The 16,693-nt window shown below is 43.5% G+C and overlaps 1 long non-coding RNA gene across 1 annotated transcript; it reads right to left on the bottom strand.

The window, feature by feature from the left end:
- Positions 1-293: 293 nt before the first annotated feature.
- On the bottom strand, positions 294-15,087 carry LOC109491345. Its single transcript, XR_002144698.2, has 3 exons — positions 11,535-15,087; positions 6,199-6,331; positions 294-1,640 (listed from the first exon to the last, which is right to left on the bottom strand). It is a non-coding gene; the product is annotated as an uncharacterized LOC109491345 (long non-coding RNA).
- Between the last annotated feature and the right edge of the window lie 1,606 nt (positions 15,088-16,693).

Here is a 16,693-nt window from a genome sequence, read left to right as displayed (position 1 = left end):
CACCCATATGTGTGTATATATATATATACACGTGTATTTATTTTTTAATTCATTTTTGCACTAGAGTGTAAACTGCATGACAACAGGAACTACTGATTCTTTGCTGCTGTGGTGACTGTCTTATATCGACTTAGCTAATCTGCACATACATTTCCAGCATTCTCCTCCTGCATCTTCCGGGGTTAGGGTTGGTCACCAGAGAAATGTGCATATTTGGAACTCAACAGTGAGGCCTCCGCCATATTTTTATGCTCCCGACGGTCAGTGCGGACTCCGGCCGCGGTTGNTTGCACATACATTTCCAGCATTCTCCTCCTGCATCTTCCGGGGTTAGGGTTGGTCACCAGAGAAATGTGCATGATATCTGGAACTCAACAGTGAGGCCTCCGCCATATTTTTATGCTCCCGACGGTCAGTGCGGACTCCGGCCGCGGTTGGCTCACAGCGTGGTCACGGATATGCTGCCACACCCTGTCCCGTGGCTGCTACTTCTCCACTTCCCCCCAGATCTCTTCCTTCGGCGTCTCTGAGTCCTGGGCCAGGCATGTGCCCAGCTCCATGGGGAAGACCACCAGCCTCTCCTACAGGTTCCCTGGGCCATCAGGGTTGGAGACAGTGACAGATGGACAGGCTCTGGTTTCTTCTCATGGGTCACAATCTGCCCTTGTTGATCCCATTTCACATCTAGCTTTCCTTCCTCACTAGGTGGTCCTAAAACTATAAAGACTTGAGGGTCACCACCAGATGGAGAGACAACAGCCTTGCAGAGAGTCCCCCAGCAGCTTCTACAACCGTGTAAGGTCTAATTCCTGAAATAAATCCATTATTCGGCATCACTGAGAGTGATTTGGCTTCTCTGACTGAACCGGGAAGTACAGGGAAACTGGTATCAGACATGGTTCCAGAAGATGTGTTCTCTGACCCAATTCTAGTCTATCTGAAATTTGTTCTCTGATCTTATTCAATGTAAAGGCATTAATAATCCAGGATCATTAATAATACCTGATAATGGGGCTCTGTGAGATGGACAGCAGAAGTTACTTTAACGATTACCTGCAGTCAAATGTCCATAGCAAACAAAGCTTTGGTGACAAAGTAGTTTCTTCCACACATATAAAAAAACTTCATATATAATAGAGTTCTTTGGCTGAATTCTGGAGAACTTGAGGGAGAAAATGATGCACTTAGGGCTTTAAATTCCCAACTCAAGGTCTGACGAAAGGACAAGAAATCTGTGCTTGCCCTAAAACCAAACCTTTTTCCAGTAGCTACAGGGCCAGGATTTCTGAAAACCAAGCCCAAAGTCCAATCCAATTGAATGGCCAACCTTACAGGATCTTTTTTTACTAAAATTAAGGCAATGATTGGAAAGGAGTGGGACCCTAAAAATTGGGAAGGGGGCATATAGGCAGAGTCAATACAGCTGGGGACCTTCAATCCCCAAGTTCTACTGACTCTTCTTTGCCAGTAGAAGAAATTCTTTCTCCCGTGTCTGAGGAAGTTTTCATCCTTGTGCCTGAAGATTCGAAATGGTCTCTTCAAAGGCTTTATACGAGAGACTGGTGACCCTCGTCAGGGTGAACCTTTGATTCTAGACCAGATTCAAATTCCAGCAGGTCCCGGCAGGTCCCACATACGACCTGTGAGGTTACCAGACACACATGAAGAGCTGCAAGATTTTACTAGTCTACATCAACAGAAACTTGGGAGGCATGCTTGGGAATCCAATAAACGTGTTGGGTTATAGCGGAAGGAATACAATGTTGATCTGGGCTGAATCGTTTATATAAACGTATAACAGTGTGTGTTACATATTATTAATTGAAACAGAGATTTGATGTGTTCTTGATTCAACATGTTATCTCAGTGGTGGGGAGAAGCTCTAACAGTTTCCTTATTTGGTTGACTGATTAGTGACCAGGTGACTTGGTTTTGGTCCACTATCTTGGACCCAAAGATGGTGACACTAAAACATTAAGGAAATAGCAAAGAGAAAGCGTCTGGTACAGAATGAATAGAAAATGGGAAATGGTAGTACTGATTTCAAATATATTCAGTCTTTAGAAATGAATGAAAAGGAATGGGTTATCTTCTTACTCATACCTAAGAGATTCAGCCCTCGTGAAGTTCATCTCTGCTTTTTGCACCAATTCCAAGTAAGACTATCATGGATCATTTGTTCCCAGTCCTGTGTACCATTGCAATTTGCAAATATTCTTGTCTACTAAATAAAGTCTGGGGCAGGTGATTACTTTTAATGAGAGATTCTAATTNCTGCAATTTGCAAATATTCTTGCCTACTAAATAAAGTCTGGGGCAGGTGATTACTTTTAATGAGAGATTCTAATTAAATCATTTATCCATACAATCACAAAAACTTTCTTCTCTTTCCAATTGTTCCCTCTCCCGTGGTACCAGTCCCTGTAATTGAGTCTAGTGAGCATTCTCTCCTGTTCTAAGGGCTACCGATCTGCCAATTCTGTGACGTTTCAGTTATGACTCCAGTGTCCTACCTTTTTGTGTTAAGGAAGTTTGAACTTCTTCATTTGTACTGTGGCTTGAATTAACATGGCTGGGGCCAGAATCCAACAGACCCCATAAGCCAACTCTAGACAAGGAGGAAGAAAGGTGGTGCTTGCATGCAGTGCCAGCTCTGGGGGGCTCAGCACCCACCCTGCTCCTATCTCCAGAAACACTCCAGTCCTGGAGAGTTTCAGCAGAAAGAACCCTCCTGAATCTAAGGAATAAAGTTAGCTGCCTGGATTTTTCTTCTTTTAAGCAGATTCAATCCCCAAATACTATTGCACTTTTAAATTCTGCTTCTTATTTTGAAAAAAAAAAAAAATACAACCTCTTTTTTTTTTTTTTTGAAAATTCTTTCTTATATAAAGAACTTAGCCCTTAAAAGGAAATTTTTAAAAAGGAAACATGGCCTCTTAGGAATCTAAATCCCAATGTGTGACCTAAATGAACAATTTTCTAAAACTCTAGGTGTAAGTAGGAAGAGGAGAAGTGCTCTGAAAATCATTGCCCATTGTCAAGATCATGTATAACATCCACGTATGTTGATATCACTTATGCTTCTTGAAATTATTGCAGGGGGCAAGACTGGTCTCTTTCTCTGAACTTACGTGGAACTTGCCAATTTGATTTAATTTTAATCTATAATTTAAATTTTTGTTTGGAAAATTTTATCCTTTATCGCACCAATACCAGCAGGGAAGTTGAGCTAACACAGTGTAAGGGGTTAGCTCAACACCTATTATTCATTCAAAATAATAATCAAGGGGCGCCTGGGTGGCACAGCGGTTAAGCGTCTGCCTTCGACTCAGGGCGTGATCCCAGCGTTGTGGGATCGAGCCCCANTCACCAATACCAGCAGGGAAGTTGAGCTAACACAGTGTAAGGGGTTAGCTCAACACCTATCATTCATTCAAAATAATAATCAAAAATCTAAGGTTTGGTTAAATGCCTTGTAACCCCAAAATATTTGAATTTCAATTTATAAAATTATTAAATTCAGAGAAACATATTGCAGTTTTCTGTTTTCCCAGTTGTAAGATAAGAAAAATATTATTGTCTGCTGTTACCACTGCCTAAGAACCTGAACAGAATTTTGCAGGTACAACAGGCTAATAATTGCTATTTTGATTTATACCACTGTAGCAATTTTATGCCAGANTAAATAAATAAAATCTTTAAAAAAAAAAAACAAAATAATAATCAAAAATCTAAGGTTTGGTTAAATGCCTTGTAACCCCAAAATATTTGAATTTCAATTTATAAAATTATTAAATTCAGAGAAACATATTGCAGTTTTCTGTTTTCCCAGTTGTAAGATAAGAAAAATATTATTGTCTGCTGTTACCACTGCCTAAGAACCTGAACAGAATTTTGCAGGTACAACAGGCTAATAATTGCTATTTTGATTTATACCACTGTAGCAATTTTATGCCAGACTTTCCAGTATCAAAGCAGGGGTATAGTCATTTTTTAAAGATGACCATTATGCAAGTGCAAACTTAAACAATTCTGCTTATTAGATTTTGCAACCTGAGACATCCCCTTAAAACAAATACAAAGCATCCAAAGAATGTATATATGTGAGGGAGGGGGACTGTGTGTGTGTGTGTGTGTGTGTGATATATATACATGTATCACTTTTTCTCACAGGTGCTGCCTTCATGTTCTTCCATAAGCATGACAATATTTACTTTATAGCAAATCTCACTATATACAGCAAATATGTTAAAATAATTTTTCATCTAAGTGAACAAGTCAAAAATTTTTCTGCCGTGGCAGCTACAGTTCGATTTTTAAAAAATGATTATCATTAAATTAAGAAGTTCTTGGTTAATTATTAAGAATTTTGATGCCCAAAAGATGTAGGGGTCCCATTAATCTCATTTAAATGACATCGCATGAACTATCTCTTCTTACTCTTGCTGTTGATTGGTGCTTTCTCAGACATTTAATCGAATTCTAAGTAGGGTTGCCAAATAAAATACAGGACATCCAGTTAAATGTGAATTTCAAATAAATAATGAAAATGTTTTCAGTAGAACTATGTCGCAAATACTGCATAACATATACTTACCCTAAATTTATTTTCATAGTTTACCTGAAATTCAAATTTAACTTGCCATCCTATATTACCAAAAACCTTATTAAGCTTTATTAAGATATTCATGTATCATAAAATTCTACCACTTTAAGTATATAAGGCAGTGAATTTTAGTATATTCACAGAGTTGTGCAGCCATTATCGTGAATTTTAGTATATTCACAGAGTTGTGCAGCCATTATCACAGTCTGATTTTAAAACATGGTATCACCCCAAAAAGAAACCCTGTAGCCATTATCAGTCACTCCCCATCCCTAGGGCCCCCTTATTCTGCAGCCTTAGGCAACCACGAATTTACTTTCTGTCTTTATAGATTTGCACATTCTGGACATTTGACCTATATGGACTCACACAATATGTGGTCTTCCGTGACTAGCTTTTTTCACTTAGCCTGATTTCAAGGTCCGTCCACGTTGTAGCATATTATCAATGCATCTGTATTTTTATTTCTGAATCTGGCAGTGTTAATCATAGGGCAATATGGAATAAACTGTTTTGCCTAGGGTGAGGTGAAAGACTTTCTTTACTACCACACTCCAATCCAAACTGATCCCTTGGAGCTACTCTATCACATTCTCACATCTCCCTTGAACTCCCAGAATTTGCCATTCTGGATATGGAGACCTGGGGTCAGAAAGAACTAGGTTCAAGGTAGCAGGATTGGGGCAGTTAGTGGAGAAGTTGCTGGGGGTCTGAGGTACAGGGTGGAGAAGGAGCTTATGGGCTCTAGTTGGTGGTAAAAAGGGCCTGAGTTGGTCATCACACAAGCACATGGGGGGTCAGAGCTGGGTGCCTGCCTTCCACACCTCTGGGCCTCTGATGATGCCTCTGCCCTTCTTTCTTTTTAGCTCTCCCTTGATGATGGTTATCACCAGATTTTCCCTCTGTGAGATTTGAGAGGAAGGATAAATAACACAAGGGGTTTAACCCACAAGCTGAAGGTCGGGCTAGCCCTGCCAGGGATAGTGAGTGGTCTTGGGGTAGGAGGAGGGATATGATTTAAAAACAGTCCTACTGTACAAGTCTGAAGGGCCCAATTTCCCATCTGCCAACATTGCTCTCCCCGCACCCCCACCTCCCGGATTCCGGTCCCAGTCCACCCCAGCCCTGATTTCTACCACCACCTATGACAGCTACCGGCAAGGGTGTGGTGATTTAAGACACATGGCCCTGCCTTTGACCCTGATTGTCCATTGCGTTCATGGCCTGGAGAACTCTGGTCTATTGGGCGGTAAACCGCTGCTCCAAGATTTTCCTATTAAGACTATGGAGGAGGAAGCATTAAAAGTTCACCAAACAACTTAGCCAGATGACTATTTTGTTCTTTCTTTGTGCAACATGACTCTTTGGCTTCCTCAGAATTAGAGAATTGTGTTTTCTTCGTTTAGACAGGTCTCTGGAGAAGTTACATGACTGCTCCTGAGGGCGAGTGAGAGGACCTCGTCTCCTCCGGGATTCGAGCAGCAAGCTCAACACCCCCCGCTCTGCCTTGCGTGACAGGATGCTCTGTGCATGCCTGATGGAATCCAGGACACCGTCCCACGCCCTCCCCTTGTAAAATATGTATTTCAAACCTGAAGTATCTTTCAGCTGAAGCCTTCATCAAAGCTGTAGCCAGCATCAAGAACTCCCCCCGAGGGCCTCACTTGAACACTTCGCTCTCCCACAGAGACAGGAACCCGCTCTCACCCCACAGTGCATGCTCAGCTGGCAGAGTGAATTTTTATCGCATTAAAAGAGAAAAAAAAAAAAAACACCATTAACCATCATTCTCCAGAAACTCCTGCAAAGAGGTCAGCTTTAATGCAATGCTTCTCAAATTCATGTCAAGGAATCCAGGCTTTGGCTAACTTATTCCCAAACTTCAGTTTCTTAAGGTGCTTTTTGTTTTTGTTTTTTTTAAGTTCCCAATCCACTTCAGATTCCAAATATTTATGGTCCCTTGAGAGCAGGCTGTCATACTTTGCAGCATGGCAGCCCTGAGGCAGCATTCTTGCCTGTCAGGATTCTAGAGGGAAATGAAAGAATGATAAATAGAAGCCACTGTGGGTGAGTTTGGTCTAAAGGAAGTGATGTTCCTCTTGGACTGCGGGAAAGCGATCTGTGAGCCCTGCTGCTGCTTGGGGGCACATAACCCCAGGAGCCTGGAGCCTTCCGAAAGGCATGCTATCCAGTCCTCGGCTCTCCCCAGGCACAGTGCTCCTCGGCTTACCTCTCACCCCCGACCAGCTCAGTGGAGAAAAGACTAGCATTTCACAAATTGGATTTCATCATGTTCACTAATTAAAGACAGCAAAACGTGATATGACTAAGTGCATAGTGCATGTGTAAAAATGAAATAAAACAACGTTACAAGTGAGAAATGTATAAGAAACAAAACATAGAGCTACCAAATGATCCAAGAGATTCACTTTCTAGCCCTGGGCCCAGTAACTTCTGAACATATCTCCCTCAATAGAGCTCCTGTGAGGCACGGATTACAGTTATTTTATCAATCTGTCCATCAAGCATTGCGTATTGAACATGCCTGCAGTGTGTAAGGCATGATGAAATCGTTCCCTAAACTAAAAGGACCGAATGCATTTTTTGCAACTGCACAAGATTCGCTCATTTTCTCAAAATAAAAATTCTAATTGAAAAAAAAACTACTGAATTTCAAGATTTTAAAGAGACTTGTGTCTTCGTAAATAGAGTAAACTCTCCTAGCAGAAATTTCCCAGGAAGATAATGGCTCACCAATGTCTCCTATTTGGTATAAGGCTATGTCCTAGGTGGCTCAATAAACCAAAGAGAGAAGATCATCTCAGTTGTGTATCATTTACTGGGCAGGTCTTTTGGGGGAATAAACCTTTGATGTGGAGGAATTGGGAGCACTCCCCCACAGCACGCCAGTGCAACATTACACTTCTTTTGTATCTGTGTGTGTATATACGTACACATGTATGTATATATACATATACCTACCACACCCACACACATATATGCATATACATATATCCTTTGTCCAGCTCTTTACTAAAATTAATCCATAGAGTTCTCTTAGCTTGAAATTCCAGGATTCTGTGTTGCGTTAGTCAATATCTAGCTGAACCCTGAGGAAACAGAACCCAGGACTGGACTATGCTTTTAGAAATGGGACGTTCTGGAGCATAGGGTGCTGCCTAAGGGAGCAAGCTCCAGTGGGGGGCCTGGGGCAGAGAAGGGACTATCAGACAGGCAGAGGAATCAGACGGGAGCTGCAAAGGGAGCAAAGTCAAACTCGGCCATGTTTTACCCAGAGCCAGCCTTATACCTGCAAAACCCGATTTAATGGCAAAGCGTCTAAAAATATGCTCATTGAAAACAGTCTACTGACCCTCTTCTCAGACGAAATGATTGCAGGACACCAGGGGGTCAGTATTTGAGCTTTCATTTTAAGGCCTAGAAAAATCTGCATTTACACAGTCAATTTTCTCCTACCCTGGAGTTAAACTTTTGACTTCTTTGTTGAATCCTGACAGAAAAGGGGCCAGAGGTTAATGGGCTTGGGAATCCAAAGCTCAGTGATACAAGAACTGTACATTCCATTATCACTTGAGCTCCTACACATTATCAGACTGAGTAAATACAGTCACATCCCACTCATTGACAAACCGACTATGTAGCAAATGCATCAGTGGGAGCCAGGAAAGCAGAAGAGGGCCTCGTGATGGGGTGGAAATTACAGGCTTCAAAAAACAATGCCTGGGGTAGAGAGAGAAGGACAAACAGACAGATGGACAGACAGAGCACTGTGCAGCCATTCCTATAAACTTGCAAAGCAGGCAGCCCACATTTTGTACAGTATATTGGAGGGAAGCAAAGTCTTCTAAAGAAATCAATTAATGAAACTTGCATGCTTCAAGACTTTGCTTTGAACAAGTGCACTGAGCCATGATTAGTAATGCAAGCCTTGGGGGGCGGGGGAAGAAGGGACTCAACACAGAAAGGAAGAGCCAGACACAGGGACGATGCAAAGAGGACAACAGGTGATCTGGATGGCTGGGACAGGGTCTCTGCCCTTGGCTGTGAGGCCAAAATGTTATCAGCTGACCTCTAATTACAAGGAAGAGGAAATCAATATCAACACCTAGAACTGTTTATATTCCTGTCTAAATGAGCTATAATATTGTCTCATTGAGGTCAAGCTTTCTCGACAAGTTCCAAGTGAGGAAACCTCTAGAATTTTGGCTTATTTCTGTGTGTGCCGCATGTGACATTTGCATTCAATATACTTTATTCTATTCAAGGGAAGCTCCTTAGGTCTGTTATTAAGACTATTTAAGGCTAAATTGGACAGTTACAGCAAACTTGGAGTTGTGGCTTTCTAACTCACAGAATTAGAAATGTCAGAGGATCTATTTACCCAAACACAAATGCTAACATCAGAATGAAGTGGCAGGTAATAACTACAGAAGGAAAGAAAAAAGGCAAACGCTCTAGTGCCAACCCAAGTACCAGAGAACACAGCCGACTTCAAACCTCATCACAGACCCCTGTGACACACATTTGAAGTCTGTTAAAAAAAAAAAAAAAAAAGCACAACTGGAATCTGTACATTTGATTTTAAATGTTGAAAGTAAGCAAAGGGAGTTTTAAAATATTTTGTCCAAAGGGGTTAAAGAAAAATAGAAACTCGAGTATCTCCAGTAAGTTGTCAAGAGATGTAGACGGTTGAGGTCTATACTGGGTTGCATAGTGTCTCCCCCAAAATTCTTGTCCACCCAGAATCTGGAAATATGACCTTATTCTGAAATAGCGTAATTGCTATTTGGTGAGTGGTAAATGAATCACAGTTGGCTTTGAACTAATCACTGAAGTTGGACAATGGGCACAGAGGCACAGCAGTGTGTATTTTTAATTTTGGGGAAAATATTTTTAGTGTAAAAAAGGCAGCTAAACTCTTAGTGATTTCTATAAACCATAAAATAATCACAATTAATTTCTCTTCTATTTTTACCTTTTGCTTCCTGTTGTCCCTGGGGCGGGGGAGGGGAAACGGGCCTCATCGAAAGAGATTACTTTATTACCCCTCATTCTACTCTGCCCGGGATGAATATGCTGGGGTAACACTGGTCACAGTTCTGGAGAGTGTGCTACCTAGAAGGAGTTTAACCTCCGCCAGGAGACGGTCAGGAATTGACTTGCTTTTTTCTATTTGTAACATGATTTGGCAGAGGTCCTGGACTTTAATACAGTTTAATGTTTAAGGGCACTCGACTCAGCCAATGCTAAGAAAACCATTTGGCCAATGAGTAGTGGATCCTGTCTTCTGCACAACCCTGCACTGCACTCCATTCAATCCAAGGGGCATGGCAGAAATGAATGCTTCCGAACTGTGTGTGAGAGGGAGGGGCTCCCTTCCTGTTTAGATACTCTGTGCTTGACAGCGGTCTGGTCATTCATCTCTGAGTCAAGCACAAATCCCATGGGAACAGACAGGTAGGAACTTGGTGGAGCAAGCTGGTAGGAGAAGTCCAAGAAACACCCACTCTTTACTCCCCTGGAAGTTGACAGGCAGGGCAGCTACTGAAGTAATCCTTCCCACCTGCTTGGGAAGACAACAAAGTACGAAATCTGCTCGATATCTCTGGTCGTCTCCACCTCGAGTGCCATCTGCCTGTGAATGGAGATTCTCCTGGTACTCGGAGTTGTTCATGCGTTCATTTAACAGATATTTACAGAACACTAACTCTGTGTCACGGGCTCTTTCAGACCAGTCCAGGTACATCGGTGAAAAAATACACCAAAGATGCCTGCCCTCCTGGGTCTTCTAGGAATGCAGATAATCAACTATCCACAAAATCAAGAAGTAAATTATACAGTATTTTAGAAGGTAATAAATGCTCTAGAAAAAGAAATAGAGCAGGTTAAGTGATTGAGGGGCTAGCGGGGCTGTAGCTTTAAAGGAGGTGGGGCTCACTGAGAAAGCAACATTTAAGCAGAGTCGGGGTAGAGGAGGAGGTGGGATTTGAGCTAGTTGGAGAGACAGCGTTCCAGGCACAGAGGAGGAGACACGAGCCCATTCCAATATTCTGCAGCAAGCAGCAGCACGCGGCAGGTTCGAGGAATGTCAAGATAGCATGGGGAGCAGCGTGAACAGGGGCTTGAGCGGTACGAGAGGAGATCAGTAGTAAGCGATGTCTGATCTTAAAAAACCTTCCAGGTCATTGTGTGCACTTGACTTTTCCTCTGAGTGAAAGAGGAACCACTGGGGAGATGGAGCAAAACAGTGACAAGATCTGAGAGCTTTTCCAGGCTTGTTCTGGCTGTTGTGTCGATTCTAGACCATTGGGGTGTGAAGATAAGCAGCAGATGTTGTGATGGTCCCAGTGGCTGGAGAGAGTACTAGCAGTGGGATGGTGAGAAGGGATCAGATTCTGGGTAGAACTGAGGTGACCTGCCTGAGATCACACAGCTAGTAGGTGGCAGAGCCAGGTGAGAACCCATTTTTCAAACATTACGGTCGATCTCCTGCTTACTGCGCGACAACTCCCCTCGGTTCTCTTGGTGTCCTATTGCCATCTACGAATGCAGGTTTTTGCGTGGGAGTGTAGGTTGTCTTGGAACTATCAGTGCATTTTAGTATCTATCTTGCTGCCTACTTGGAAAGGTTTTGGGGCAAGAAGGTGGTATGTCAGCTGTTTGCCCTTTGCCAGCTCCTTGTCTTGTGACTTCTAGAGGATTGTTAAAAACCTTTAGGGCATGCTCTGCTTTGCAAAGGAACACCTAGTAACAGGATACCAATATGCGAACTGGAAGCACCGTGGGGATTCCAGATGGCGAGATTCCGCCCTGCTGAAGATAAACTTCTGCTCCCGCCCCACGGCTGCTCAAGGAACAGGGAGATAAGCCACCGCTGGTAGTGACAACCAGGATGCTTTCCTCTTACCCAGAACGTTTCCGAGGATTTGGTGACTCTGATCTGTTGCTTGGCAACATTTGCTCTGAGTCAGTTCTCTTCCAATTTCCAATCCTATCTGGCCAGGGAGACTTCTCACAGCAGACACTCTGCCGTGTTGTGCCTTTTAGACTGTAAAAGGCAGATCTGGATTTAGATCTCTGTTCCAGCAGGACCACTAGAACATAACTGCCAGAAAGGCATGTTTGATTCACTGATGTGTCTTCAGCATCTAGAACCATCCTTGACACATTAGAAGGGACTGGCAAATATTTACTGCACATATATGGGTAAACTACAGAGTTTCTCTTTGGAAATTTTTATATCCCAGTCCTTTGGATTTCTTTTTCCTGTTCTTTCTTCTTTCTTGTCCTTTCTCCCTCCCCTCCTACTCCTTCTTCTTCTCCTTTCTTATTTTTACATATGTACTTGAGAACTCCTCCCTCACCCTACCCCTGCCCACTTGTCATTTGCCTACTACCATTCTAGTCATTCATTAAAAAATTGGCCCCTCTCAATGACAACTGAAACCACAAGCCACAACCAGGTATGATCCCTGAAAGCTTCACAACAAAGTCTTGAAGCATCTAGGAGACACCAAAACCCCAACGATTCCAACTGTGCCCTTTTCATTTCCAGCTCCATATAAATTTGAGATTGACTAGAACGTATGGTCACGTGCATGAGTGATACCAGTGGTTTTTGTCAACACATGAGAATGAAAAGTCTTCTCAGGCACTGCAGGCACCACAGGCCACGGGCCGAGTGACCCTCTTTCCCTCTGGAGCAATTCTGTCTCTCACCAAGTTGTGTTTCTATGTCCCATGCCCCAGTGAAAACTCTAGGCGGTGTTTTCTAACTCAGTCAAGCGATCTATACTGAACTGTACATACATTCTCTAAAAATGCTTAAGTTGAGCTAGTAGGTTGTCAAAGTCTAGGACAGCATTCAGATCTCTGACCTCTCAGGGACTAAAGGTCCCAATATTTGCCTGAATGGCTTCACTAGTCATCCTCACATGAAAAAACCTCTCTCTCGAGCTTCTCCATGTCCGCAGGGGTACTGCACTCTTGTGGACACGCAAGGTCCAAACTTAGGAAGCAGGGCAGTGGTGTTTCCTCCATGTTGTAACTCAGGAATACCAGAATTGTCTTCCCTTTTCCTCGTCCTCTCCGTACAGATTCCTCCTGGGTCACTGACGCCTGAAATTTTGTAATTTATTGTTTGGCTTCAATCCAGGAGACGGGAAAAGATGTAAATTTCTTTCCTAGCGCTGACTGTGTACCAGGTACGATCTTATTTATTCTCCATATCAATCTTATGCCTCAGACCCTTTTATATACGAGGGAACTGAAGTGCAGAGACGTGGAGTGACTTTTTTCAGGGTCACAAAGCAAGTAAATAGAAGAGATTATTGCTGAACCCAAGCTGGGTTGACTCCAGATTCTGATTTACTTACTACCCTAGGCTAATATCTATGTGAGCCTAGCACTGTATTAAATATTTGTCTTATTAGATATATATTGTCAGAGTCAATAAGTTTAGCAGAGTAGTACCTGACGAAAGTGCCCCACCCGTGCCTCCTTACAGAATAAACCAACCCCTCACCCAACCCCAGTGGTCCTCAATCAATGACTGATGGAAGTGGTGTACGAAGCCCAAAGCTCCCTTGCCCTTAGGGTGGGATAACCCTATACTGACTCCCAGAACTCCCCACTGACATTAAGCTCCAGATGTCCATAAAGAAATGTGCTTTATAATACACCTTGTATTGGCTGCCATTCTGTTCCTTTCTCAGTTCCCAACTTACCCACAGATGTTTCCTGGGATCCTTTCCAAAATAAACTCCTTGCACTTGAATACTTTTCTCAGGGTTCTCAGGGTCTGCCCCTTTGGAACCAAACCAAGGCAGTCAGTAACTGTCCTAAATATAGATTTTCAGGGGAAGAATCAGCAGACTCTGAGATCATCAAACATTGGAGGGAACAGAAGAACCCATCAGCTCTCATTTGCTCCCAAATACTCTTAACTAAGTCAGTCATTTATTCCTTATCTCATTAGCTACAGCCAGGGAGATGAAGTCATGTATTTGTCTATGAACAAATATTATTCCAGATTTAGGGAAGAGGCATAAAGCAGTGGACAAAATGGACAAAATGCCCTGCCCTTATGGAGGTTATAGTCTAGTGGCTGCAAGATTTTTAAAAAGAACCAACTAGGTCCCCTGGAATTAAATAATACATATCTCAAGTATCTTTCGATGTATAGGTTCCCTCTTCTCTTACCACTTACTTTGTTCTTTGAAATTTGTCAGTGGAGCTTTTGTCCCCCCAAATTACCTATAGCCTGGATTTTGCTGCTTAGATCCTTATAGTGCCACTTAATACTTCACTGTATTTTCTGAAAATTGGTAGTTACATCTAGAAGCATGATCAGAATCAGGTTCAAGTTTTGGGCAACATGATTTCATAGGATTGTGTTATTTCCGTCAGGAGGCATATAGCGTCAGGTTGTTTCTTTTTTTGTGATATCACAAGTTATCAATAGTCATTACCAAGAGTCATTATTAGCTGGAATACTCCCATAAAGAAAAATTATTCCACCAGCTATTTGGTTACCCTAAAGTACAATTCATTTAGGAATAGCAAAATATACGATCTTTTTTCTTTGTTGGTTTTGAAAATAAGATGGTTCTTTAACATCTTCCAACATGGCCTCAGAAGTTTGTTTCTTTTGAATGCCTGTGAATTTATAGATCCATTGGGAACCTCTTCAGGTTGGCTCCAAGGTCATTCTGGCATGATGCTAGCAATATTTGGTTATCCCCTGGTTTCTGGTATGACAAAATGTTCTGAACCCATTTTTACATTTCTTGTCCTCAGACATGGAATCAGCAATTTCTGCCAGGATTGGCTGCCTTTTAATTCCATTCTTAGCAGGAAATATACATTAAAAAAATTGACTGATCAGTAAATAAATCCTTGTTCAATTCCAACAAGTAATACTAGGTGTTGACCCATTGCTTTCCAGGACGTAAGTTCCTGAAGGCAGCCAGCTGGACTTCCTGGGTGTTCTGGTTAGGAGAACTTTCTCCCTCATGACTAAATCGATAAGGCAGCTGACCTCAGTTTTGGATTCTCTCTCTTCTCTGTCCAGTTCAGCAACCGAGAAACGAGTAACTGGTTTTTAACTTTGGTATCCATCCACATAACTGTTTTTAGTAATGTGCAAGGACAGCACAGGTGACCACCTCTGAGCATCTAAGGCACCTCCTGGCCATTTATGGTGGTGTCCAACTCCCTCTAGAGCCCTGTACCAGGCACTGGAGAGCCAAGATGTGAAAAATAAGGAGCTCCCATCCAGTCAGGGGACAGAATGCATCCTCTAAAAAAGTCACAAGATGGACAGTATGTACAGAAATGCTAGAGTATTCTGGAGGGCTATGGAAGGACCCTGATGGCTATGGAGGAAGTAGCAACACAGCTGAAGGGTTCCTGTGGCAGAGATGATGCTCTGTCTACCATTTCCACTTCCTGGGCACCCAGGGGGATGGCATTTCCTTGCTTCCTCTGGCCACTGGANAGGACCCTGATGGCTATGGAGGAAGTAGCAACACAGCTGAAGGGTTCCTGTGGCAGAGATGATGCTCTGTCTGCCATTTCCACTTCCTGGGCACCCAGGGGGATGGCATTTCCTTGCTTCCTCTGGCCACTGGAATGTGTGTGAACATTCCAGGTCTGGCTTTTGAGAGGGGAAATAATGACGCCTCAAAAATGTATCTTTGTGTCTTTACCTTGTTGGTTTCCCTCCCTTCATGCTCTGCCCCCACGGAGCCCCTCTAGCCAAGCCTGTGTCTCTGGGCAGGATGCTTCTCCGGTGGGTGTCTGCAGTCATGGCTCACAAGCAGACATAGCTGTGCCTCAGAGTTGAGCAGAATGTTCCTTGTCTCAGACACCTAACAACTGTTTCACCCAAGGGGAATTTCAGGGTAACATTTAGACATGTAGAACCTTTTACCTTCTCCCAAATCATACTGCCAAAGATCCATATTCTACTCCTGTGAGTAGAACTTCTCAAATAGGAAGAGAGAATTCTGCGTGGGGATATAAACTGCTTAATCATATCCTCACCCTAGAATATTATGCAGCCTTCACACACCTTACCTCCAGGGTGACTGTCATGGGTCACTAAGGGGCAAGGTCATGCCCAAGATCCATCCACTGACTCTCTTCCCACTGGTGGCTGTGATACTTTCTTTTCAAAAATAACATTTATCATTCTCGTTAGAAAAAAAAGTTACTGAGGCGCCTGGGTGGCACAGCGGTTAAGCGTCTGCCTTCGGCTCAGGGAGTGATCCCGGTGTTATGGGATCGAGCCCCACATCAGGCTCCTCTGCTATGAGCCTGCTTCTTCCTCTCCCACTCCCCCTGCTTGTGTTCCCTCTCTCGCTGGCTGTCTCTATCTATGTCGAATAAATAAATAAAATCTTTAAAAAAAAAAGANAAAAAAAAGTTACTGTTTAAAACACTTAAATTAATAAAATCACCTATAATCCAGTAGTCCAAAAATACAGTCTGGTGTGTATACTTCTGGTCATTTCGAAACCTCAAGGTAAGTGTGCGTAGTGTTTGTTTTGTCCTTCCAAACAAGATCGTATCACACATGCTGCTTGGTCACTTGCTCTCTTCCCCAACAACATCGAGCGACCGTCTTCCGATGCTATGAAGTATTTCTCTAGGGCCGATCTATACATGCGGAGTGCAGGTGGTTTCACCAGGAGGCGGGCCCTTCTCACAAAGAAGGGTTTGTCTGGGGAGCTCGGGCCGCGCCGGGGTGGGCGCCCAGGTCAGGGGGGGCTCCGCACATCTGCCAAACCAAACAGACGGGAAGGAGGAAGGAGGCCTGGGGGGCAGCGCTCGGCCTCAGCGGCGCGACGCTCTCCCTCGTGGGAGCGGAAATCCCAAGCACCTACCTGACTGGCAGGAGGCTCTGCCCCGGCTTGCTGCGCTCATCCCCTGGCCTCCCTTTCAGGTCCTCGTCGCTGGGCTCAGGAAGGCCGAGCTGCTCCACTTCGCTTCCATCCGGCTTGTGAGGCGGGCGGGGGTGAGGGGGCGTGCGGTGAGTGGCGGGGGTCGGCACCTGGGGCGGGG

This window comes from Ailuropoda melanoleuca, chromosome 18 (assembly GCF_002007445.2).
Source record: "Ailuropoda melanoleuca isolate Jingjing chromosome 18, ASM200744v2, whole genome shotgun sequence".
Taxonomy (NCBI): Eukaryota; Metazoa; Chordata; class Mammalia; order Carnivora; family Ursidae; genus Ailuropoda; species Ailuropoda melanoleuca.
Note: the sequence above shows the minus strand (reverse complement) of the source record. Positions and strands in the feature narration are given on the sequence as shown.